The sequence below is a fragment of the Cervus elaphus genome, chromosome 28 (assembly GCF_910594005.1).
Source record: "Cervus elaphus chromosome 28, mCerEla1.1, whole genome shotgun sequence".
NCBI classification, from domain to species: Eukaryota; Metazoa; Chordata; class Mammalia; order Artiodactyla; family Cervidae; genus Cervus; species Cervus elaphus.
The window spans coordinates 27,062,334-27,089,260 of record NC_057842.1 but is presented as its reverse complement, the minus strand read 5'-3'; the positions used below and the strand labels follow the sequence as shown (position 1 = coordinate 27,089,260).

Sequence of the window (26,927 nt, the reverse complement as noted above, 5' to 3'; positions counted from 1 at the left end):
AAGAGCAGCTATTTTCCCATTGTTATGTACCCTCATACAATGGGACTGGACGTATGTGAACACGGTCATCTCGTCAAAGGCTGTCCAATAAGAAGAGGCGGCATCAGTCACATTTAGATGATAAGAAAGAGGTGAAATGTTATGACAAAGTGTGTATAGATACTGCATGGCAGCTATATTTTTATAGTTCTCAGAACCAGTTATATTCACATGCATTCTATCTGAATGTGCATGTATATTTATTTATTAAAGTGACTAATGTGATGATGATGATTTAAATAGGCGCTGTGTTTTAATCACCCATGGGTGCCAGACTTTGTCCTTGATGTTTTTGCAAATATTATCTGAGTGCTCACACTTAACCTGTAAGACAGGTGCCAATAGTCTCATATCAGTTGCCTGAGGTCACTTGAGTAAGATGTGGTACCTGGGCTTCCAGCTCAGGACTGACTTCAAAACTCATGGCCCTCCTTGATTTTTTCATGTCACTTCAACTGTTGGGATTGGAGTACTTGAAGCAATCTTGGCGGGGGATGGGGCGGGGGCTCTCAAACCCTACCCTACTTTTTTTCTTTCCCTTCCTCTCATTGCTTAGTATCTCTTCCTCCTCCTTTAACCACAAGCCTTCTTCAGACTTTTACTCCAGAGGTTGCTTCTGGTATTCTAATACTCTTTCCCACATCTCTTGCCTTTCTTGGTGGTTTTTCCTCTCCTTTCTTAAACCTGCCCTACTGATAGTTTTTAAACATAGAAAGTTGCTTAGAAGCAATAGAATAGCACAGTTTATATGAAGTACTTGAAGATTATTCTTCCCATCTATGGTGTGCAATTCAAGAGAAGACTAACTAAGTCATGAGAATGTGGGCAAAGTATGTAATTTTGCAGTTAAATATCAAAATCCTTCTATGTAATTTATAACCACAATAGATATTTCACTGGCTAGTGTTTGTTATCCAGAAAAGTTATCTTTATGGTGCTTCATAAAATCTCTTATTTATTTTCCTTTTACCATGAGCATTAACAGTTAACTTCCACCCTGAATTCTTGCTTTGTGGGCCTTGGTACAGTGATTTTCAACCCTGATTTCAAATTAGAATCACCTGAAGCTCTTCAAAAGCTTTAGAAGCTCTTCAAAAAAAAAAGTCAGACTCCACCCTAGACTAGATACAACCATCTCTGGGGATGGGACCTGGACATCTGCATTTTCAAAAACAATCCTGGTGATGCTAGTTCAGTTCAGTTCAGTTGCTCAGTCGTGTCCGACTCTTTGCAACCCCATGAATTGCAGCACGCCAGGCCTCCATGTCCATCATCAACTCCCAGAGTTTACTCAAATTCATGTCCATGGAGTCAGTGATGCCATCCAGCCATCTCATCCTTTGTCATCCCCTTCTCCTCCTGCCCTCAATCCCTCCCAGCATCAGGGTCTTTTCCAGTGAGTCAGCTCTTTGCATCAGATGACCAAAGTATTGGAGTTTCAGCTTCAGCATCAGTCCTTCTAATGAACACCCAGGACTGATCTCCTTTAGGATGGACTGGTTAGATCCCCATGCAGTCCAAGGGACTCTCAAGAGTCTTCTCCAATACCACAGTTCAGAAGCATCAGTTCTTCGGCGCTCAGCTTTCTTCACAGTCCAACTCTCACATCCATACATGACCACTGGAAAAACCGTAACCTTGACTAGACGGACCTTTGTTGGCAAAGTAATGTCTCTGCTTTTTAATATGCTATCTAGGTTAGTGATAACTTTCCTTCCAAGGAGTAAGCGTCTTTTAATTTCATGGCTGCAATCACCATCTGCAGTGATTTTGGAGCCCCCAAAAATAAAGTCTGACACTGTTTACACTGTTTCCCCATCATCAAAACTGAGAAGTTCTATTGAAACCTTCATCTGAGGATAACACTGAGAGCTGAACAATTTGAAAACAATGCCAGTTTCATGAGAGTTAGACAAAATAGACTTGTGGGGATTATGATAAGAGATGAGAGCTGTGTCATTGAACAGATAGTAGTTTAAAATGTAGAGCATTTATTTATCTGATAGCCCCAGTTTGTTAATCAGTTGAGTCCTGTTTAAACTTGTGGCGCTGACTGGTTCGGCCGAGATCATGTGATTTAGAATTGTCTTGTTCAGAGAGTCTAAGGAGAGATGCCAAAGGGCCCACAGTAGGACATGATGGAGAGTGTAACAGATGCGGCTGTTGGTTTCCCTGATGGGAACCTTGCTGCCAGGAGAAGTGGATTCAGGAGTCAGAGTGCTTGCTGTTGAACTACAGCAGGGGTGAGGAAGGCAGTAAATAGGATGGAAGATGAGGTATCAGCCATACCAAAGATGTTTTTCAGAGCTACATCATCATAAACAACTGTTTTCAAGTCTTACAGATGATTGTGCCCTAGAGTCCTCTTTGTTTTCAGGAAAAGCGAAATGGTTAGGAAATAGCCTCTAATAAAAAATAAACATCTTTTTCTTTTATGGTTTCTACAATTCCTGACTAACTTTAGATTGACTACTGGTGATCAATGAAACTACTATAAACAGCATAGTTTTAACTCTATCTTAATGGGTGAAGTTTTGCAGTAGGTTGTTTATCCTTGAACTTACTGTTCTTCCTTCCCTCCTAATGTGCTCTTCTTTAAGTGGTTATCTTCATTAAATCTTGTTTATTATTTTCTAGCCCACGAACGATGTTCAGACCTTGCCATAAGCCAGGGAAAACTCCGTGTAAAAGTGAAGTGGAAGTCTGGGCTTCCTGTCAGACTTAATTCTGCTTGTTAAGGGGGCTCCTTGGGAGAATTTGGGTTCCAGTGAGTCACTAGGCCAAATCCCAATAACCACAATTGCCAAAAGCAATTAGACTGAGGAAAGCCAGGCTTTGGGGGCAGAGGGTCATCACAGCACGCTTGAGCCATTGCTCCGTGGTCAGACCTAGTTACTTGTCCCTGGGGATTGGGAGCAATCGTGAGTTACAGACAGCAGGAAACCCACCAGAAAACAATGCTTTTCCACCAATTTTTTTCCTCAATAGGTTATTCACCCTACGCATGCACGAGATGGAAACTTGCCGCCAGTATACGTGCCCAGTGCAAATCACGGTCATCTTATAAACCACCTTGTCTGCCTGCATGAGGGCAAACCACACATTCAGAGCTCCAGATGTCACCACTGTACGCGCTCCTCCTCCCTTCCTGAGTAGATAAAAAGAACTCCAGGAATGCAGCCTGAGTCTTTGTACAAGAGGTGTCCGATTAGGATGGGGAGGGAAGGGAAAGGATCTTTGTAAACATCCTAAGGTCAATTTAGATATAATATTACTGAAGTAATATTTGGGAATAAGAAAACAGAAGTACATTACACAGGATAGGAGCTCTAAAACCTCTAGAGCTAGGAAAACACCAAGAGCAAACTTAGGATTTCTTTTACTGAAAACAGTACCATTTTAAAGTGTGGCACTGTCCGTAGCTAAGTCAAAATTATTAAGAGCTAAGTGGTGCTCTGATTTTAAGCTCTCAATATGTTAGAAAGTAGAAGCTCTAGTGGTAAAGAACCCTCCTGCCAATGCAGAAGACGTAAGAGAAGTTGGTTCGATCCCTGGGTTAGGAAGATCCCCTGGAGGAGGGCATGGAAACCCGCTCCAGTACTCCTGTCTGGAGAATCCCATGGACAAAGGAGCCTGGAGGGCTAGAGTCCACAGGGTCACAAAGAGTCAGGCGCGCCTGAAGCAACTTAGCATGGGAGAAGATTGTTAACCTTTCTATAGGAAAATACTCAAGTAGCACATATATATCTATCCTTAATAATCTCAGTGAAAGTTCACCTTTGAAACTATTGGCATTGCCTCAATAGCCAGAAAGGTTACTCTGTCACCTCGAGTGTTGGATCTTTAATTGAACAAAGACACAGAGTCCCCACTGATTAGTGTCCTAAATGTGGTAAGTCTGACATTCTTTTATGATTCAGAATGACGTCAGTATACTTCAGTACTCCCATGATCTTAAACCTTAGACTCCTATGACCTGAGTCTGTCTTTGTTTAAACATGTGGATGGGTGAGATTGCTTCTTTTTAAATCCACAGAAAGGCAGGAAGTCAGATTCTCATTCTTGCCAGCCTTCTGTGGCAACTGGCAATCTCCAGGTAACACTGGGCAAGTAAACTCTGAACTCATACCCTTTGCCAAAGAGTTATCATGATCTGCTATCAATATGATGGCAGTTTAATGAATCATGTATTTGATTTTCTTTGGTCTTAAATCTGACCATGAACTGATTTAAGAATGGAAGAATCTTAACTTTTGGAAACTTAGCAGCAAAATGTGCTTACTTGTATCATACTTTTTGATGACATGTAGTTTCTGCCATGAAATACAAAAGATATAGACTAATGTTGCCAGACTCTTGAGAGTCTTGAGAAACTCTTGAGAATCCCTTGGACTGCAAGGAGATCCAACCAGTCCATCCTAAAGGAGATCAGTCCTGGGTGTTCATTGGAAGGACTGATGCTGAAGCTGAAACTCCAATACTTTGGCCACCTGATGCAAAGAGCTGACTCATTTGAAAAGACCCTGATGCTGGGAAAGATTGAGGGCAGGAGGAGAAGGGGATGACAGAGGATGAGATGGTTGGATGGCATTACTGACTCAATGGACATGAGTTTGAGTAAACTCCGGGAGTTGGTGATGGACAGGGAGGCCTGGCGTGCTACAGCCCATGGGGTCGCAAAGAGCTGGACACAACTGAGCGACTGAACTGCACCTGAACCTGAACGTTGCCTGGCCACAAACTAAAGGACCACATATTGAGCCTCTTCCCCGGTGGCTCAGATAGTAAAGAATCTGCCTGCAATGTGGGAGACTTGGGTTAAGTCCCTGGCTCGAGAAGATCCCCTGGAGAAGGGAATGGCCACCTACTCCAGTATTCTTGCCTGGAGAATCCCATGGACAGAGGAGCCTGGTGGGCTACAGTCCATGGGGTCACAAAGAGTCGGACACAACTGAGCAACTAACAGTTTGACTTTTCATTGAGTCCCTGAAGGTTTGTCTCTTACAGATTTCAGTCTTATTTTCCAATGTATGACCGATTTGTTGATCTAAGTTTAAAAGGACCCTCATTACTATTAGATAACAAGAAGTAAAGCCCAAAAGTAGTATCCTTACGCCCCTCTGGTCTCAATTCACACATTCATTTGATGCCAATATTAAAATGTTAACTTGTAGCCCCCTCCACAAAGACTATTGTAATTTAAAATGGGCAGTGTCTCCTGTAGCATATTTCTAAGACATCCATCCAGCATTCCAGTTCTGTCCAGAGCTTCATGTAAATCCAAGCTTTTAACATAAATCAGTGGGATTCCCTTGGAAGCCAGCTAGACTTGCAAGATCATGCCGATGCATTCTTGGCCCTAGTACAATCAATAGCATGTGCCATTCTACCAAGCATGGAGCCTCCAGGAGCCAGCCCTAATTCATATGTGTTTTCAGACTTGTGACCATTATGTGTCCATACCTCAACATTTAATTTTTAATAGAATAAGGGAGATTTCCGGCAAGAGTAGCTCTAGACCGTTTCAGGCTACTTCTACTGTTTTCAGTACCCACATGGACATCTCCTTGACTTTCCCGGAATTCATTGTCAACTGTTTGCCTTTGAACTTAATAAACTGCCCATACTATAATGGAGTGCTTACAAACCCAGAAACCTTTGTGGAATCGTTTTTTAACCAAACTACTTCTTTCATAGACTTTGGGGGCAGAAGTACCATCGTTCATCAGATAAGAACACATTTCAAGTGAAAATTGCCGAGATTTTCCAGTGTAGGATATTTTCTCTTCCCTTTCTAGCCCAAACTTAACTTCCTCATCAACTCCTCAAATTCTAAACCATTACTAAGATGAGTCAAATAGCCTTAATTTTAGGCTCTTCCAAAGAAAAAACAAACACAGCGGAGTTAATTTATAAAACACTGCTACATTTATCTTGGCAGGTTTCACTTCTCTCCTGTCTAACTCTTGCATGCTGACTCTCTCGCTCAGCAATTCATGGAGGGAACAAGACATTTCTATATATTAAAGCACCTTGAGGGCCATTGCGTAGAATGATTTCGATGTTTCTTCACAGTTCCTGTACAAGATTCTTTCCTCATGTACAATTTGTTTGCTGGGTCTCTGAAACCTAAACCGTCCCTTTTACTTTAAACCTAAAGCCAATGGAGAGCCATTTTTATAAGAGCAATAAGTGAAAGTGGCTGTTCAGATACTTCACTTGAATTGGTCTACACACTAAAGTACCTTTTTGTTAATACAACCCCCTCATGTTCCAGCAAGAAGCTTCCTGAAAATCTAGGACTGCTTAAGATTAGACAACCAGGGGCCAGGAATCCCCCCCTCCCCCCAACACCAGCTCCCTGCTCCTGGGAGTATGCCAGCAGTTTTGCAGGATTCATTCTGACAACTGTTCTGGTGTAAATATTTAGAGAAATCCTTTCCATTAGAGATGAGACAAAGTGTAAGTAAGTGTTCCCAAATGATAGATCTTATTAATGTTTGCAACAATAAGCCTTATGCTATCTGATGCCCAGATCCGATATGGGACACTAGAGACAATGATGAAGGGGGAAAAAAATCAAGACAAGAGTTAGACTGAACTCTATGGAACCTGAGCTGCAAAATATTATTTTAAGTTATCACCAGAGAGATGACATGTTTTAATGTACACAGAATGTAGGGGAAATGAGTTCGATTAAATTGAGAATAGTAAAACTTGGCTACTGGTGTTTTTAATGATTTAATAAAAAGTGAGGGGCAATTACAGATTTTTTTGATCAACCCTGCCAGTTAAATACAGTTCTTAGCTATTTCTCCATATTCCCAAGAAAATGAAGTCATACATCTGAGATCCTATCTGATGTAAGTTCTCATTTCTATATTATTCAAGAACTACTAAAAAGGATAATGGCTAGGCTCTAATGCTTATATCAAATACCACCTGTTAAAACAGGGTGGTACCCTAGCCTCAATGGGTGGAAGAGCAGTAGTCCACATCTGTGCTTTCCTATTTGTATGGCGTGTTCAAGTGTTTTATATACTAGGAGATTACCCAGCTAAGTAATTTAAAGCATTGGAGGCTTCACTGACTGAATTTTAAATTAATTCTACTATATTGATGATTACTGTGATACTTGATTAGAAAAGGTATTCATCCTTTACACCAATTATTGTTTCTTTCTTCCCTTGATGATTTAAGGCCTACATTAAAATATAAAAAGCCAAGAATTTTAATTCAGTTTCTATATTGACAAGTCACAATCTAAGATTTCTTATTAGTATATGTAATTTTTTCTTCTTTATAGGAGTAGGATTTTTCTTCACTTTCCATAGGATTTTTTTTTTTCTGCTGAAAATCATTTTAGAAAAACAATGCTCTATAAAGAATATTATTAAAATATCTACAGTGAGATTTTATTCCTCCTTGTTTTGAGTCTAATTTATTATGACAACCATTTGATGCTGAGTCTCCAGTCGGATCCCACTTGAATCCTGTATTTGTTGATGATTTAGCAAAGAAAATAGAAAGAGATTTAAGGAAGATGAAATGGAAACTTGGTAAACTTCATTGAAGGAGAATATCTTTTTCCTTGGCTTTTTAGAATCTTGATCTTTGTGAGTTTGGACTATGGTTAGAGAAATGCCACACAAGAGGGTGGGTGAATTGATTTCTGATTAACACTCTGCTGTATAATTTAGACAAATCATTTAGTCTGTGATTCAGTTGCAGCCATTATAAAATCTGATTTTTAATCTTTTTTTTTATTTGAAAGCAGGAGACTGATCTTGAAGTCCCTGTGACAGTAAGATCAAAGAACTTTCCCTTTCTTCCTTGTAGCATTCTCTAAACTTGACAACTATTCATCAAAACTTCAAGAATATGGAGTTAGGGCTTGAATGCAGCGTAAGTTTCTCTTCATGGGGTTTTTTAGATCGTATTTTTAAAAACTAACAAATGGAAAAGAAGTTCTATTGGGGGAAAAGTTGAAATTAAACCTAGCCCTTATCAAAACAGCATAAATTCATTCATTTATTCATTCAACAGTTATTTATTGAACATTTAGTATGTGCTGAGCTTACAAAAGTGAGCAAAGCACATGTGAAACCTGCCTTCGTAATACATCACAGTGGTTAAAGGGAAAAGAAACATGAAACCAGAATTAAACAATAATCAGCTTACAATAAATGAGAACTGTTAAGCACTCTAAGCTGTATAACTTTTCTTTTTTAAGGCTTGCATAAATATAACTGGAAATCAAATTGTTTACAAATAAGCCAGATTAGCAAGACACGCTAAGCTATATAGCTTTTCTTTTTTAGGGCTTGTTTAAATAGAATTGGAAATTGAATTATTTACAAATAAGCCTCATGAACATCCAGGTTTTTCTCTGGAGAATAAGGACAGTAGATCTACTGTAAAGAAAACACAGGAAAGTAGAAGACAGATCAACAGAAAACACTGGAATTTATTGAGTCTCCTGGTATTTTCTTGTTTGAAAATTTATGACCAATGAATAGGAGTCATCATTTAGCATGACCTTTGTGACAATCATAGGAAGTTTGCCATGCAAACCATAAAAATGGTTGACATTGTTAGGTAAAGCTTGTAATGGAGCGACATGGTTTAGCTGAGTGAATTTCTTTTTTTGTCACTGAACAATATCTATAGTTGAACTTTCACACTAGTTCATTAACTGGAATTACTTTTATCAAACAAGCATTAAAATATTGTATGTTTAAACATAGTGCATTTTTGCTCATATCTCAGAGGCATTTTCCAAACCTTTTATAGTAACCTTTGACCACTCACTACATGGAACATACAATCCGATCTATTAATACTTAAAGCACAAGTTTGGCAAATGCATGTCAACAAGTTATTTGGATTTCTATGTAAGTCTGTTAGTGATCTTTCCTAACATCACTTGATAGCTTTAAGTCAATCAGTTGTCAGAATTCAGATTCCTGAAAATTATATGACCCGCTTCTTTTCTGTGTGTTATTACTAGCCTGTGAAGGATTTTGAGTAAAGAGAGGTGACCCTCAAGTGTTTTATGTGTGTTATCTCATGTAACCTTCACCCCAGTCTTGTGCAATATCAATATATAGTTAACTGTTTTAGAAATGAAGAAACTAAGGCTTAAACTAATTGGGAAACAGATCAAAATGACATAGTCAGCAGGGGTCAAACTAAGTGTGTACCCAGATCTTCTAGCCTGAAGCACTGTTTTCTCCATTACACTCTGCTTTTCATTAAGTCCATTAACCATGAAGACCAAAGGAGGTTTAAGTGAGGAAATTCTCTTTCTGCTACTGAGACAGAACTACTAACGCCTTCTTAGACAAGTGAGGTTGAAAGAGTAAACTGGGCTCACTGGCAGAAGTGGTTACTTGGGAAGTATAAGCCTTTAAACTGTTGTTACAGCAGGGGCCTGATAAGATCACAGCTACTGTTCTGAAAAGTCCACTGTCACTGCTCAGCAGGAGTAGAAGTGGTAGTAGGAAATGGAAGATGTGAGCTCTGTTCATAGCAAAGGGATTGGGGAGGAGAATGGGGAGGGCGCTCGGCTCTCTGGCTCTAGCCAATGGGTGGTACCATTTACTGAAATTGAGAATACTAGAGAAAGAGCCATGTGGATTAGGTGTACAACATGTTTTAATAGCTAGGAAGATTGGAGGAAATTATGTCTGTGGTATAATTCCCTTATGTAACTTAAGAGGAAAAAGAGAGGCCAGAGAAGTGAATTACTTGACCAAACTCACTTTGCAGTGGAGCCAAGAGGAGAAACAACTCCTGTGGCCATTCTGTAACACCAAACACCACACAGCAGATGGTTCCAAGGACTGATATTCCAGAGAAGTGCTCTGTGGATCTTCCAGCAATCTGATTTCCTATTTGTTTAATTAATGGTCATTTCAAAGAAAATTATCTGTTCACTGGCTATTTATTTCACAATCTCTTCATTTTCTTACTCCAAGATCTAAACCTTAAAAAGTCCCTAGTGTAACAAGACTCACAAGAGGACACAATTAAAAAAAAAAAATAACTCAATTATACATATTGCCATAAAATAAAGTTGTCAGTTTTCTTGTCAAATGTATTCTTATTCTATTCCTGGGAATGGTAAGTTCAAATCTGGTCCTGAGATGGTAGAGTACCATCATGCCCATTATTAACAATAACAAACATATCAATATATTAGCTTAGTCAAAAATTTCATTCAGGTTTTTCCATAAGATGCTATAGAACCTCTTACATCTTATGGAAAAACCCAGATGAACTTTTGTTTTTCCATAAGATGTTATGGGACATCTTACATCTTATGGAAAAACCCAGATGAACTTTTGGGCAACCCAATAATTTTGTGTAACTTATAAGCTCTTTTTCATGTTTGTCTTGATTTTTTCAATATCCTATGAAATGAGCAGAACAGGTTTTACCATCCTCACTTTATAAATAACACTCAAAGATGTTAAGTGATTTGTATAAACATCATAAAGGTGGTAAGTGGCAAACCTCAGCCTCAGGTTTCTTACAGGGGAATATGTCTTTTGTTTTACTACAAGTTTATAGCCTTTCCTGCATTGGCAGAATCCTCTTTTATCTTCCTGTGAAATTACTACTATTAATAAAATTTTCTTTGAGTCTGACAACAAAGGCATATAAATTAAGGGAAATCGGGAAATCTTTGTTATGGATGAGATTATTCTTACTGACTGATAAGGTGAATTGGTGGTTCTTGAAGTTCCTTTCTCATTGTAATACCCAAGCGTGAGCTCATCCTGGAAGGTGGGATGTGGGGAAATTCTGAGGGAAAAGGGTACCCCAAAAGGGGGACCATTTTAAAGAATGAACAAAAATGCTTTTAAATCTAAGAATAAAATTCTAAACCCATGACTCCCTCAATAGTCCTTATAAGCTAAAAGAAACTAAAAATACAAATTCATAGTAATATATTAATTTATAAAATTATTAAAGATAAAATACTTTCCCATTTTGTTATTTCATTGTCTATAATCATTTACTTTTGTTATATATAAGGTCATGAATTAGGACCTTGAAATTAGCTTCCTGATTAAAACTGACTGAGAGCTTTCTGATGATACAGTATCCAAAGGAACATGCTTATTGCGGGCATGATAGAAAATGAACCAATTTGGATCTCTTTTTGTTACTAAAGATTTTGGCTCTATAGTCTCAATGGAGAGTGATCACTTGTCATGGACCACAGGAACATTTCTTTCATCCAGTAAGGAAGATAGAACATCAGAGGTATAACAGTCAACTGTCTGTGCTCCTACTCTGGGCAATACTAATAACTAACTTTCCAAGACCTGTCTTCCACAATGACTAATCACAGGGAAATGAACATCAGGGAATGATCTCAAACACTGGAAAATGTAATGGGATATTGATCCTGTAAGAAATTACACTTAGTGTCAGCATTTTAGCTCTCTTTGGTTTTGGAGAACTCTTAGATTCCATTCCTAAGTTCTCACATGCTCAGGTGTAATGATTAAACTGCTGGATCTCAAGCGCTGTGATTCCCAGCTTTGTGTTCTGAACTCATATAATGCAAGAACAACTTGTCCTAAAGTCCCATCACCTTTCAAAACCATGATGTATCCTTGTTATTGTCATGGTCAGCTCCTTGGCCTGCTTCCTATGTTTAGTCTTAACTTTCTCTCCCCTCTATTTCTCTCCACAAATTTTACATTCCAGTCAAACCAAAAAAAAAAAAAAAATACCCTGAAGAGTGCCACTAATGCCAGGAGATCCTTGTCAAGGCACCAAACTCCATAAACCTCAGCTTTTGCTTTTTGGGGTTTGACTTTTCTTTTTAATAAAATGAAGGGGGTTAGGGTATTCTTCTTTATGGTATATTGTGAACCTGTTAATATGCCTTGTCCTGTGCTATGGCTTTGGGATATAAGAGAAATAAGACAAGTCCAAGCCCCAGGACCTCAAAATAAAACAATCATTTTTACCTACTTTTCTCCCTCCCTCATCACTTGTCCTTCTGGCTTGATATCTGAATTCCCTTATCTCAGTTACCACATCGTTTTATGCCTGGTCTCCCAAGTTAGAAACCCCCAACTCAACATGTATTACTCCTTCATTTGCCCATTGAAAACTGATTGTCAAATCCTGTCAGTCCTGCCCATCTTCTTTGGAAATAACTTTAAGATCTGTGCTTTCTTTTTAACATCCAGTTAATGCTATACTAATTGAGCTGACAGCAATGCCAGGTGCAGAACAGGACATCCTACTGACTCCTTCAACTTTAGTCTTCCTTCTCCAGTACATCTCTTCTCACCATCAGAGAGGATTCACTTAAAACCAAATTAGATCATGTCTTGGATTTGTCCATAAACAGTTCGTCCAGATTACATTTAAGATTAAATTCAAACCCCCCACCCAGTTTCTCCTTATTTCTCAAAATCCAGCTCAAATCTGCCAACTAGGTGTTTTCTTTCTGCCTGGTTTGTACACAGAGTTAACCACGCTGGCTTAACCGAGTTTGTAATCTCTAACCATACTTGAAACTCCTAGGTCTTATCTATCTTTCCATCCTAGGCACTGGGTATTGTCTGACAAACTGTCTTAAGGAAAACAGAAAGCATATTGAGCATGGTCTATGGTATTAGGTTGGTGCAAAAGTAATTTTGGTTTTGTGTTGTTGAACTTTGCCATTTGATATTGGAATACATTCTTAAAATGTGGTTATGTTCTACATCATTTTAATGTGCATTTCTTTATGTTTTTTGCTAATGAATTATCACTTGCTGTTTATTTTATATGCATTTTAGACTATGGAAATGATGTTAGACAAAGCAAATTCAAGCAGTTTTCTTATTTGAGTTCAAAATGGATTCATAAAGCAGCAGAGACAACTTGCAACATCAGCAACTCATTTGGCCCCAAAACTGCTAATGAACATGCAGTGCAGAGGTGGGTCAAGAAGTTTTGCAAAGGAGAGGAGAGCCTTGAAGATGAGGAGTGCGGTGGCCGGCCATTGAAAGTTGATAAAGATCAGTTGAGTGGATCATCGAAGCTGATCCTCTTAAAACTACACCAGAAGTTGCCAAAGAACTCAACGTCGACCATTCTACAGTTCTCTAGCATTTGAAGCAAATTAAAAGGTAAAAAGCTCAATAAGTGGGTGCCTCATGAGCTGACCACAAATCAAAACAATAGTTGTTTTGAGGTGTCATCTTCTCTTCTACACAACAACAATGAACCATTTCTCAATTGGATTGTGACATGTGACGAAAAGTGAATTTTTATGACAACTGTTGATGACCAGTTCAGTGGTTGGATGGAGAAGAAGCTCTAAAGCACTTCTTAAAGCCAAACTTACACCAAAAAATTTATGGTCACTGTTAGGTAGTCTGCTGCCTCTCTGATACACTACAGCTTTCTGAATCCCAGTGAAACCATTACACCTGAGAAGTATGCTCAGCGAATCAATGAGATGCCCTGAAAACTGCAATGCCTGAGTTTGGCATTGGTCAACAGAAAGGGCCCAATTCTTCTCTACAACAATAGCTGACTGCATGCCACACAACCAATGCTTCAAAAGTTGAATGAATTGGGCTACGAAGTTTTACCTCCTCCACCATATTCACCTGACCTCTTGCCAGCTGACTACCACTTCAAGCATCTCGACAACTTTTTGCACAGAAAATGCTTCCGCAACCAACAGGACTCAGAAAATGCTTTCCAAGAGTTCATCGAATCCCAAAGCATGGATTTTTATGCTATAGGAATAAACAAAGTTATTTCTCATTGGCAAAAATGTGTTGATTGTAATGGTTCCTTTTGATTAATAAAAATGTGTTTGAGCCTAATTATAATGATTTAAAATTCAGGGTCCAAAACCATAACTACTTTTGCTCCAACGTAATAGTATGCTTCAAAGGGCCCCTAAAACACCCCCAAAGGAAGATATTTAACTGATTAAGTTTATTTGGTATGTTGGATTACTTGGGAAGTACTGTCAAATGAGGGCTTCCCTGGTGACTCAGACAGTAAAGAATCTGCCTGCAATGCGGGAGACCCAGCTTCAATCCCTGATTCAGGAAGACCCCCTGGAGAAGAGAATGACAACCCACTCCAGTATTCTTGCCGGGAAAATCCTATGGACAGAGGAGCCTGGTGGGATATAGTCCATAGAGTCACAAAGAGCTGGGCGCTACTGAGCAACTAAGCATATGAACTTTGTGAAAGACAGATTTACGTTCACTGTGGGGAGATGTGTTAATATGTTCAATATGATGGGATGCTGTAAAATAACTACATTGTTTGCCCCCAGATATCATAAGATTTGTTTTACTAAACATGATTAAATAGACTGTTCTGGGGAAGCTGTTTGAACTAAATCTCTCTAAAGTTCCAAAGGTTTATGATTCTATCAGCTGAAAGCTGGTTAATTTTATGGGTGTCAGTGTTCTCATTTGAAATTTAAGAGAGAAGGAAGAGTTCTAAGATCCCTTAAAATTCCACAGCTTTATATTCACCATTGTCCCAAATATTCTTTTTATATTCCTGTTATGAACATTCCTATTCATAACATTCCATTTCTTTCCATTTGTCTAAGTTCTTCTCTTCCCTCAAGTCCCATAACTATTCCTAATTGCTCTCTGCAATCTTCAAATACCTCAACCATCAGTAATTGCGCCTACCTTTTAATGTCTGCTGTACTTCATTTCTAAACTATATATTTATAGCCCTCAGAATATAAACAGACTATTTTACTATGGTATTATAGAATTCTTGAGCCAGGGACCATGTTTTGTTTCCCAGTCCCTAGTAGAGAATTTCCAGTAATCACTGAGTAAGTACCTAGTTGGGAGGATGGCCATGATTTGATACTGAGAGTATGATACTAGTATCATCTCCATCACATTCACCTAGAGTGCTTGTTATAGATGGAGCTACCGAAGCCCGCCTCTTCATTCCCAAAAGCAAAGAGTTTTGGAGTGAAACCTATGCATCTGCATTGTTAACAAGTACTCCAGGTCGTTTTCACACATAGCAAAGTTTAGTCTAGATTTTAGTCTGGACATACTCTAGAACCTTCAGGTTTTTTGTTATCATTCTGGTACCACTTCCATGGCATGCCTGACCTCTTTCCATCTGTTTAAGCAAGTTCTTGTCTTCAGTGGATTGCTAGAGTCCCAGAGGACCTCTTGCTCAGAATGTTGTGTAAGACCATCTTGGATATTCATTAAAAGTTGTGTCTGCAGTCCTTAAAAAGTAGCCCCTCTCTAGGACTGTTAGTGAATCCTTGGCTCTTCAAGGTTCCCCAAATCTCCCGTCTCCTTGCTTGGAGGCTTTTGAAGAGTTATTATTGACCAAAGCTCCCAGCTGCCTTGAATAAGAGCGGACATAATACAAGAACGTGATTGGTACTTCTCAGGTAAAACAAAATGTCTTACACTTACTGATCTGTAACAGGTACCTATAAGAGTGGGCTTCCCAGGTAGCACTCGTGGTAAAGAAACGGTCTGCCAATGTAGGGGACATAAGAGAGGTGGATTCCATTGCTGGGTCAGGAAGATACCCTGGAGGAGGGAATGGCAACTCACTCCAGTATTCTTGCCTGGAGAAACCCATGGACAGAGGAGCCTGGCAGGCTAGAGTCCATAGGGTCACACAGAGTTGGACACAACTGAAGCAACTTAGCACGTATGCACACACACCTATAATAGTGCTGGGTGCTTACACATGCATGTATGCACACACACCTGTAATAGTGCTGGGTGCTTACACAGGCTCTCACTTAATTCCCTCCCTCCACCCCCACTATGTCTACCAGGTAGATATTCTCAGGTTACAGGTGAGGAAGCTTAGGTTCAGAGAGGTTACACAACTGTTGTCTATCTAAATAAATAATCAGACTGTGAACTCTTCGACACAGATTATTGGTTTTATTCATCTTTGAATGTTCACCAACTTGCCCCATGTCTGGATGTTTAGAAAACTCAATCTCTTAGATGAATAGCCAGATGAAGAGGTACATTTTGCTTTTCCAGCTGGTAAATGTCAGAACTCGGTTTAAGTCCAAAGCCAGTTCTCCTCCTCCCAGCCCCTGTGCTCCTCTAGGAAGCGTGGAAGCCCCATTTCTGACTGAGGCAGTGCCACGGTGAGTGGTACACATAAATACAAAAACACATCCTACTCACAAAGGTGCATGTCTGCACCTTCTGTTGTGTCAGCAATTTTGTGAACTTAGGGAAAAAAAAATCCACTTTTTTTTTTTTTTTTTCTGCTCAGGATTTCAGATGTCAAACATAAAGCTGGATTTATTTAATGGTATACCCACTATTTGCACATCTTCTTGTGCCTGTTAAAATACCACAAGTCCCTTGCCTGCTGTTTGCTTATGCTAAGACTTCAGCATGAGATATGCCACTTGAGCATGCTATGTGGTGAGAAGATCCAAGTTTATTCCTAATATAACAAAGTGGAGTTTGTTTTTAGCACAAACTGAAGTTTGTTTCATTCAAGAATGCAAACTTAGTAGTTATGGAATCACACCCATGCAGATTCATTACCATTAAACTATCACATTTTCTGTTTATGTTGATTTCTAATTAATTCTCTCCTTAAAAAAAAAAGGAATGGCTCAGCCAGACCAGAGCACATAATGATTCCCACTGTTGGATGAACACTGTTGGATCTGTCTCATGAAAAACGCTGCTATTACCACCCACTAACTCATCAACAGGTCCTGGCTCTCTACAGAATCTGGGTCTCCGTTACCCCCATCCACGCCTTCTTGTCCTCTATTCACCTCCACTTGGGAACATAGCCACTTGGAGAAGGGGAAGCTCTCCGGCTCCTACCAACAGCTGGAGATGTTGATTTCAGTACCTTATGTATTACACCCGTAGCAGAGTGCATTAACTTTATAATAGATTTTCTACTTGTAGTTAAGGGGGAAAAATTCCACTATTTTTGATTCTACAAATGCTTTTTGCTGCAGTTTCAGCATCGACTACAGCTATTGGTAGGTCACATGAAAACTTATATGGTTTTCACTGCGTTTGAAGAATCAACTTTGGAATTAGCCCTTAGGTTATTTTATTCATTTAATGGGAGGAAAAAAGGACATAATAGTGGGATTCTAAAAGGAAGGTTAGATCATAAGTGAAAACGATAATGTTGTTGCTCTAAATTATTTAGACTGTGTCAGTATGTGTCATTAATGGCAAGAATTCAGAAAAATACACACAAAAAAGATCATATGCAAGATTGCAGAATGTTTTACTTTTTACTTTTTTGTTCTTATGACATCTTATATATTTCGTAACATTTTTGTTTCTCCTCACCACTACCAAGGACCCCTCCACTCCCCCCACACATACTCCAGTACAATAGAATGAAAATTTAAAACCCCAAAGAAAACTAAAATTACTGCTAGAGAGAGATGGGAGAAACAAAAATGAAACAACATCTTCCCAAGAGCAAAGTACAGGTAGAACAATGTACAGGCTCTTTGGAGATTGGAATCTGAATGTAAATTCCTAAGTTATGTCTAGTTAGAACATTATCCTTTAATATAAAACTTGGGACTTCCCTGGTGGCTCAGATCGTAAAGCGTCTGCCTACAATGCAGGAGACCTGGGTTCAATCTCTGGGTCGGGAAGATCCCCTGGAGAAGGAAATGGCAACCCCCTTCAGTAATCTTGTCTGGAAAATCCCATAGATGGAGGAGCCTGGTAGGCTATAGCCCATAAGAAAACCTTTGTTTGTGGAATATAAGATGCTGGTTCTGTTCTATAACCTATAAAATTAGCAAAAATTAAAGTGGATGACTAAATCAGGCAAAAATGTGTTTTTTCCTTTCCTTCTGATGTCTGCTTAGCAATGCAGAGTCTAAAGGGTCTTGGTAGACATTCCCAGCTATTTACTTTGGTCATTAAGGGTCTGGAGGATCTGGTTCTAAGCTCGTCTCATACCAGTTACAGCACCGCAGCCTCATTGGTTCCCCTTGGCTATTCCTTCTGCCCTGTTCTTTCCCACAGTCTTTGTACTGACTGAGGCTCCACCTGGAGTACTGGCCCTCGGGTTTTCATGGCTGAGTCCTTCTCATCCTCCTGGTCTCAAAGAAAGGGTAAACTTCTTAAAGGGGCCTTTCCTGACCACCGTATTTAAAGTAGATTCCCAGAGTTATTTTCTGCTTTATCCACCTGTTTACTTCCTTCACAACACTCATTACAACCTTTGACCATTTAATTTTTTTGCTGACTTGCTTATTAACTGATTAACATCATGAGATTGGGAACCAGATGTCTTATTCACTCCTATGTTTTCTGCACCATGTGTAGTGTTGGGCACATAGAAGTTATCTGAAATTTTTGTTAAAAACCTTAGCACTGGTGCTCGCTTCGGCAGCACATATACTAAAATTGGAACGATACAGAGAAGATTAGCATGGCCCCTGCGCAAGGATGACACGCAAATTCGTGAAGCGTTCCATATTTTTTAAAGAAAGAAGAAAAAAAAAAAAACCTTAGCACTGATCTCCACTATATACATGTGTGTATAATAGCATATATATGTATATGTTATATATAATAACATGATATATAATGTATATATAACATATGTAATATTATATGTAATATTTTATGTAGTACATATGTATTACATATAATACTATATATACTCTTGAGGGTCCCTTGGATGGCAAGGAGATCCAACCAGTCCATCCTAAAGGAGATCAGTCCTGGGTGTTCATTGGAAGGACTGATGCTGAAGCTGAAACTCCAATACTTTGGCCACCTCATGTGAAGAGCTGACTCATTGGAAAAGACCCTGATGCTGGCAGGAATTGGGGGCAGGAGGAGAAGGGGATGACAGAGGATGAGATGGCTGCATGGCATCACCGACTCGATGGACGTGAATTTGAGTAAACTCCGGGAGTTGGTGATGAACAGGGAGGCCTGGTGTGCTGCGATTCATGGGGTTGCAAAGAGTCGGACACGACTGAGTGACTGAACTGAACTGAACTGACCTGATACATATATACACACGATGCAACCCACTTTCATCTTTCACTTCTAGTTCTGATACTATAGTCTGTGGATACACAAAGCACAGTCATTGGCCACCAACTTGGCATCTAGTTCCAAATATTCATCATATCTTAGATTTCGGGAAATCTATATCTGCCATCACTTGCTAGCCATGTTCTTAATAATTTGAGCTGGCTTGATTTTAGTGGAAAGTCTAGCTAATTGCTACTTAATGTTAGGTCTGTTTTATTGCTGTGGTTTTATTTTAAAGTATTTATAGAATATAAATATTAGACTCCCTTCAGGAAATTATTATTCAGTAAGAGAACAAGAAAGATCTTCCAAGTTTTCAAAGAAATAGTTTCCATTAAAAACAGTATGTTTCCCACATAATAATGGTGGAGTCCTAACTGGGCTATATTCAGCAGCTGGTGAATACATTCCTCTCTGAGATTGCTAGGAATTTTGTGAACCCATTGGTCTGGGCACAGACTTTCAGAGTATCAGAAGTTGATTCACTGGGATAAAAGATGTGGCAGACTCGATTATTTTAACTGCTTCATGTCAGCTAATGTCTGTAATGTTGATTTAATAAAATACCAAATAGGAGGTGTGAATGTCATGTGTCTAACACAAAAACATGTGTACATTTGTATATTTACATAGCATAGGTGAATTTTAATACATTTAATGATTAAAACATTGGTATACAAAAACATTAAAATTATCAGATGATGCACAGTATTTCAACAATAGAATATATATGTATGTATATATAAACATGTCACTCTTTCAACAAATTATCAGTCAAATATAATAATGGATGACTATGCTAGACCTCTGTTATCCAGATATCATTATTTAAGAATGTATACAAGTACATATGCAAATATTGTATGTATACAATTGTATACATTGTATGTATACAAATGTTTATGTATAGAAGTATTGTACTTATATGTACAACAAGTAATCATATTTATTCAAAAACTTTTGATATTTTGATGTTATACCTAATAGTCCCAAGTTGCCCAAATGGTTCTAGAGATCTTAACTATAGTCACTTCTGCCCTAAAAGATTTAACTTAGGAATAAATAAGAAACATTGACTCTCAATATTTTCTGGGGTTGAATCAATAAAATTTGAAAGAGACTGCCAAGTTATTCAGATTTTTAGTATTAGATTTTTGTTAAAGTGAATATTGCTAAACATTCCAGAGGAACCATGGAACATCTTTTTCTGTGACCAAAACATTGCATTAAACTTAAAAATGATTCTATAACAATCAAGTCTCAAGATATGATAGAAATTTGCTGTCCTTACTTAGGCAGGAAAAAGGTCTACATTTTCTCTAAGTGAATTGATAACTGAAGTAAATGTCACCTAGAAAACTGTGTGTGTGTGTGACTGAGCCTTGCAGCATGCCAGATCCTAGTTTCCCAACTAGAGATCAAACCCATGCCCACTGCATTGGGAATGCCAAGTCTTAAGCAGCAGACCACCAGGGAAGTCCCCTAGGGAAGCTTTTATTATATTATTTTGAGTGATTTATTTCATAATTAATGACGCATCCTCAGAATATATGCGATATAAAATCTGATTTCTTTACTCTATGTTCATAGATACAGTTCATTTAAAATCAATTATTGGGCTTCCCTAGTGGCTCAGATGGTAAAGAATCTGCCTGCAATGCAGGACACCTGGGTTCGATCCCTGGGTCAGAAAGATCCCCTGGAGAAGGGCAAGGCAACCCTCTCTAGGCTTCAGCAGCATGTGAACTGAGAACTTCCAGATGTACAAGCTGGATTTAGAAATGTCAGAGAAACCAGAGATCAAATCGCCAACATCTGTTGGATCATAAAAAAGCAAGAGAATTCCTGAAAAATATCGGCTTCATTGACTAAGCCAAAGTATTTGACTATGTGGGTCACAACAAACTATGGAAAATTCTTAAAGAAATGGAAATACCAGACCACCTTACCTACCTCCTGAGAAACCTGTATGCAGATCAAGAAAAAACAGTTAAAACCAAACATGGAAAAACAGACTGGTTCAAAATTGGGAAAGAAGTGCGTCAAGGATGTATATTGTCACTCTGCTTATTTAACTTAAATGCAGAGTACATCATATGAAATGCCAGGCTGGATGACTCACAAGCTAGAATCAAGATTGCTGGGAGAAATACCAATAACCTCAGATATGCATATGACACCACCCTTATGGCAGAAAGTTAAGAGGAACTAAAGAGCCTCTTGATGAAGGTAAAAAAGAAGAGGGAAAATGCTGGCTTAAAACTCAGCATTCAAAAAATGAAGATCATGGCCTCTGGTTCCATTACTTCATGGCATATCGTTTAGTTCAGTTCAGTCGCTCAGTCGTGTCTGACTCTTTACAACCCCATGGACTGCAGCACACCAGGCCTCCCTGTCCATCACCAACTCCGGGAGTTTAGGAAAACTCATGTCCATTGAGTCGGTGATGCCATCCAACCATCTCATCCTCTGTCATCCCCTTCTCCTCCTGCCTTCAGTCTTTTCCAGCATCAGGGTCTTTTCCAATGAGTCAGCTCTTCTTATTAGGTGGCCAAAGTTTTGGAGTTTCAGCTTCAACATCAGTCCTTCCAATGAATATTCGGGACTGATTTCCTTTAGGATGGACTGGTTGGATCTCCTTGCAATCCAAGGGACTCTCAAGAGTCTTCTCCAACACCACAGTTCAAAAGCATCAATTCGCTTTTTCCGCCCGCTCCCCACACCCCGCCCCCCACCCCGAGCACCGCTTCGGCCTCACTGCGCTCGCTCTGAGCTCCGGGCTCCTGCTAAGCCAGCGCAGCTGTCGCCTCCCTCCAGTCGCCATCATGATCATCTACCGGGACCTCATTAGCCATGACGAGATGTTCTCTGACGTCTACAAGATCCGGGAGGTCGCGGATGAGCTGTGTCTGGAGGTGGAGGGGAAGATGGTCAGCAGGACAGAGGGTAACATCGATGACTCGCTCTTTGGTTGAAATGCCTCCGCTGAAGGCCCCGAGGGCCAAGGTACCGACAACCCATTAATCACTGGTGTCGATATTGTCATGAACCATCACTTGCAGGAAACCAGCTTCACAAAAGAAGCCTCCAAGAAGTACATCAAAGATTACATGAAGTCAATCAAAGGGAAACTTGAAGAACAGAGACCAGAAAGAGTAAAACCTTTTATGACAGGGGCTGCAGAACAAATCAAGCACATTCTTGCTAATTTCAAAAACGATCAGTTCTTTATTGGTGAAAACATGAATCCAGATGGCACAGTTGCTCTGCTGGACTACCGTGAGAATGGTGTAACCCCATATATGATTTTCTTTAAGGATGGCTTAGAGATGGAAAAATGTTAACAAAGTTGGCAGTTACTTTGGCTCAATCACCTGTCGTCATAATCGGCTGGCCACTGCTTTTCATCCACACAACACCAGGACTTAGACTGATGGGACTGATGTCATCTCAAGCTCTTCATTTGCTTTGAGCGTTGATTTATTTGGAGCAGAGGCATTGTTTTTGAGAAAATGTGTTACGTAGGTTGTCTAAAAATAAAACGCGTTTAAACTCATTGGGGGAAAAAAAAAAGCATCAATGCTTCTGTGCTCAGCTTTCTTTATAGTCCAACTCTCACATCCATACATGACTTCTGGAAAAACCATAGCCTTGACTAGATGGACCTTTGTTGGCAAAGTAATGTCTCTGCTTTTCAATATGCTGTCTAGGTTGGTCATAACTTTTCTTCCAAGGAGTAAACGTCTTTTAATTTCATGGCTGTAGTCACCATCTGCAGTGATTTTGGAACCCTTGTGGCATATAGAGGGCAAAAAAATGGGAACAGTGAAAGACTGTTTTCTTGGTCTCCAAAATCACTATGGATGGTGACTGCAACCATGGAATTCACACGCTTGCTCCTTGGAGGAAAAGCTGTGACAAACCTTGACAGCATATTAAAAAAAACAGAGACATTACTTTACCAACAAAGGTCTGTCTAGTCAAAGCTATGGTTTTTCCAGTAATCATGTATGGATGTGACAGTTGGACCATAAAGAAGGCTGAGCACTGAAGAATTGATTCTTTCCAACTGTGGTGCTGGAGAAGACTTGAGAGTCCGTTGGACTGCAAGGAGATCCAACCAGTCCATCCTAAAGGAAATCAACTCTTGAATATTCATTGGAAGGACTGATGCTGAAGTTCCAATACTTTGGCCACCTTATATGAAAAGCCTACTCATTGGAAAAGACCCAGATGCTGCAAAAGATAGAAGGCAGGAGGAGAAGGGGATGACAGAGGACCAGGTGGTTGGATGACATCACCAACTCAATGAACATGAGTTTGAGCAAGCTCTGGGAGATGGTGAAGGACAGGAAAACCTGGCATGCTGCACTCCATGGGGTCGCAAAGAGTCAGACGTGACTGTGTAACTGAACATGAACAACAACAATAATGGATTCCTTCTGCATAACAATTACAGTAGATGTTAGTATTTGCATTTGGGCTTTAGAAGGGAATTAACGTAACACAAGGGCTTCCACGGTGGCTCAGCAGTGAATAACCCACCTGCAATGCAGGAGTTGCAGAAGACACAGGTTTGGATCCCTGGGTTGGAAAGATCCCCTGGAGGAAGTCATGGCAACCTATTCCAGTATTCTTGCCTGGAGAAGCCCATGGACAGAGGAGGCTGGCAGGCTACAGTCTATAGGGTCACAAAAAGTTGGGCACAACTAACACTACTTAGCATGAACACACAAAGTTGGAAAATCATTTAAATGGTTAAAGAAACAAACTTAGATTCCAATGCTGCAGTTGGTTTTATATTTCATAAATACTAATATAAAAGTTGTGTCTTTTTCTAATGCGCAGTACCATTGAAAACTCCATGTTCTGGATATTTTATTTAAAAAGTTGAGTTAGCTCTCATGACAAGAGCCTTTAGGAATGGTTGCATCAGTTATGCATCGTAAGTTTATCAAACAGAGAAACAGTAGGAAGGTTTGTTTAATAGCTAGAGAAATTGAAGTCACTGACACAGATAGTGTCCACACTTCAGACACTGAAAACTGGTCTAAGTTATACATTTAGATATATTCTTCATACTTAACTTTCATATACAAGTTAAGAAAAGATACTTTCTTCTTTCCCAATTTTAGGAAAAGTCATACAAATTTCACCATGTATTTGATGCATTGTAACCAGAAGGTCCCAATTTAGAGTTTCCATGAATTCTGCCCATTTTTCACTTTATATTTATCCACATTACACATCTAAAGTTTACTTATATGTAAATAGGTTGGTTTGCTGTTGTTTAGTCTCTAAGTCATGTACAACTCTTTTGCAACCACATGGACTGTAGCCCACAGGCTTCTCTGTCCATGGGATTTCCCAGGCAAAAATACTTGAGTGGGTTACCATTTCACTTCTCCAGAGGATCTTCCCAACCTAGGGATAGAACCCACGTCTCTTGTGTCTCCTGCATTAGCAAGTGGATTCTTCACCATTTTGCCACCTGGGAAGTCCTAAATAGATTGGTGTCAGGTATCAAAGTTCTAATTTCTACTCTTGGATCTAACCTCACTATTTGTCCAGTAGCTTATAGCATTTCATTGAGTCCTAGTCTGGGGTTCCAAAATAAGTAATTGAGATAACTTCTGTCCTTACTAACAGTCATTTCCATGCTTATATTATTTGTTTATTTACTGACTGCGCTGGGTCTTTGTTGCAGTGTCCAGGCTTCTCTAGTTGTGGTGTGTGGGCTCCGCAGTTGCAGTGTGGGATCTTAGTTCCTCGACCAGTGATCAAACTCAAGTCCCTTGCTTTGGAAGGCAGATTCCTAACCACTGGACCAGCAGGGGAGTCCCTCCATGACTAATTCAGCCTTCTGAGATGCATGCTTTGAAAGCAAAAGTGATATAGAAATACAAAGTATTACTGAAATTGTTGTTATTTAGTAGCTAAGTTGTGTCCAACTCTTTGCAATCCCATGGACTGTAGCCCACCAGGTTCCTCTGTCCATGGGATTTCCCAGGCAAGAATAATGGAGTGGGTTGCCATTTCCTCCTCCAGGGGATCTTCCTGACCCAGAGATTGAACCCACATCTCCTGTATTGACAGGCAGATTCTTAACCACTGAGTCACCAGGGAATCCCTATTACTAAAATTAGCTGATGATACATCCCTTTCTCTTCCTTATTTGGACTACTGTTCCTTCTTTCGGTATCTTTGGCAACCTCCCCCTTTCAAGATGTCCTCTGTAATTAAATGACTCCCACATTCATCTCTAAGAACCATCACAACATTAAGCTCCATCTACTAAGCATCACTTTTTGGATATTTCACAAAATCTGCAAAATCAAAGACCCCAACCATGTTTATATTTGTAGACCTTCTTATTCTATGTACCTTGCCCTTCCCTCCAACTGAAGGCTTTTATTTAGCAGTCCCTTTCCATTCTGTTTACTGGCCAAAGTGCAAAACACGAGTTATTTTACGTATTCAGTCCACATTCTGTTGGTCAGCATATTTGATTGACTCCACCTCCCAAGTATCCTTGGAATATGCATCCCTTCCTCACCACATCACACTACTTCTGCTGTATTTTAAGCTTTCATCTGTCTTTTTACCTTGATCATTGCTTTAGTCTTCTAGTTTCCATGCCGGCCATGCTGCCAGGGAAATTTCCCCTCTATAATAATACAGATGTGGTTATATCACTCACCAGGTTTAAGTCCTCCAAGTCTACAGAATAATTTCCTTGGGCGAGCCCACAAGAGGTTTTGTAATCTAGATCTATCCTGTGCTTCAAAATTTTCTTGATATGCCTTATACCTCCATTCACTACTAGTTCAGCATCAGTTGCATGGAACTCATGCCCGTCTCCTTGATGGGAATGAATGTGGTGTTCCCTCCTCCGGCCCCACCATGGCCTTTTTACATACTGCTAACTTCAACACATTTTCTAAGATGAAGTTCAAACGTTAGATATTCTATGAAACTTCCCCACCACCAATCCCTCCAATGCTCAAATAAAATAATAATACAAAACATTGTTTGCAAAGAAATGATTTGGAAATTGCAAATGAAGGTATTACTAGAGTAGGGGGGAAAGAAACAGCATGACAAGTATTCTATTTTCTCTCTTAGTATTATAAGATTTTAAGGCTAAAAGGGTTGTTACAGTCAATCCAGACCAAAGTTTTCTGTGGTTTCCAAATAAAAAGTAAAAACTCTTCCCTTAAGATGAAGTTTGGGAAATTTGTATCTAGTTGTGTAATACCAACTGCATAACTTGCATGATCCTTATACAGGGTTCAAGAAAGCAAAATGTCGTGATACTCAACTACAAAAGAATCTAGAATCATAGAATCTGAACTTTGTAGTCTTGATTATTTTTCTTACTTCCCGCAACATAATACTTAACCCTTCCTGAATAAGTAAAGTTTGCCATTATTTGTAGCTGCCCATGTTCAAAATTCTCTGATTAAAAACAAACAGGTATTTTCTTTGCTAGCTAGAACAATTGCATCTTTGATTTTTCAAAACTATGTTGTCAGAACCTTGAAAGAGCAGATCAGAGTTGTAAGTATTAAACTTCATAATTAGAAAATATCCTAAATGGCTACGCCAAAGTAATTAACACAGTGTCATAGTGGAATGAAGAAAATTGGGGGAAGGAATGCTATTTTGTCAAAAGCTTTTGTCTCAAAAAGCAAAATATGGGGGGGAAAAGAGTAATTGTAGTACCATGTGTAAGTTGAATGTGCTACATTTCATCAGTAAAAGTTTTAAAGAGGGGGTTGAGCGAGATCACTTTAGTACATTTCATAATTTGGGACAAAATTGTTA

The 26,927-nt window shown here is 39.3% G+C and overlaps 1 protein-coding gene, 1 non-coding gene and 1 pseudogene across 2 annotated transcripts in view; all 3 read left to right on the top strand.

Annotated features, from left to right (window-relative positions):
• Positions 1–26,927, top strand: part of RSPO3 (R-spondin 3) — a 92,997-nt gene that overhangs the window by 9,355 nt on the left and 56,715 nt on the right. The window lies entirely within an intron of this gene.
• On the top strand, positions 18,429–18,535 carry LOC122685646. Its single transcript, XR_006338496.1, has one exon. It is a non-coding gene; the product is annotated as a U6 spliceosomal RNA (small nuclear RNA).
• Positions 21,818–22,654, top strand: LOC122685324 (annotated as a pseudogene).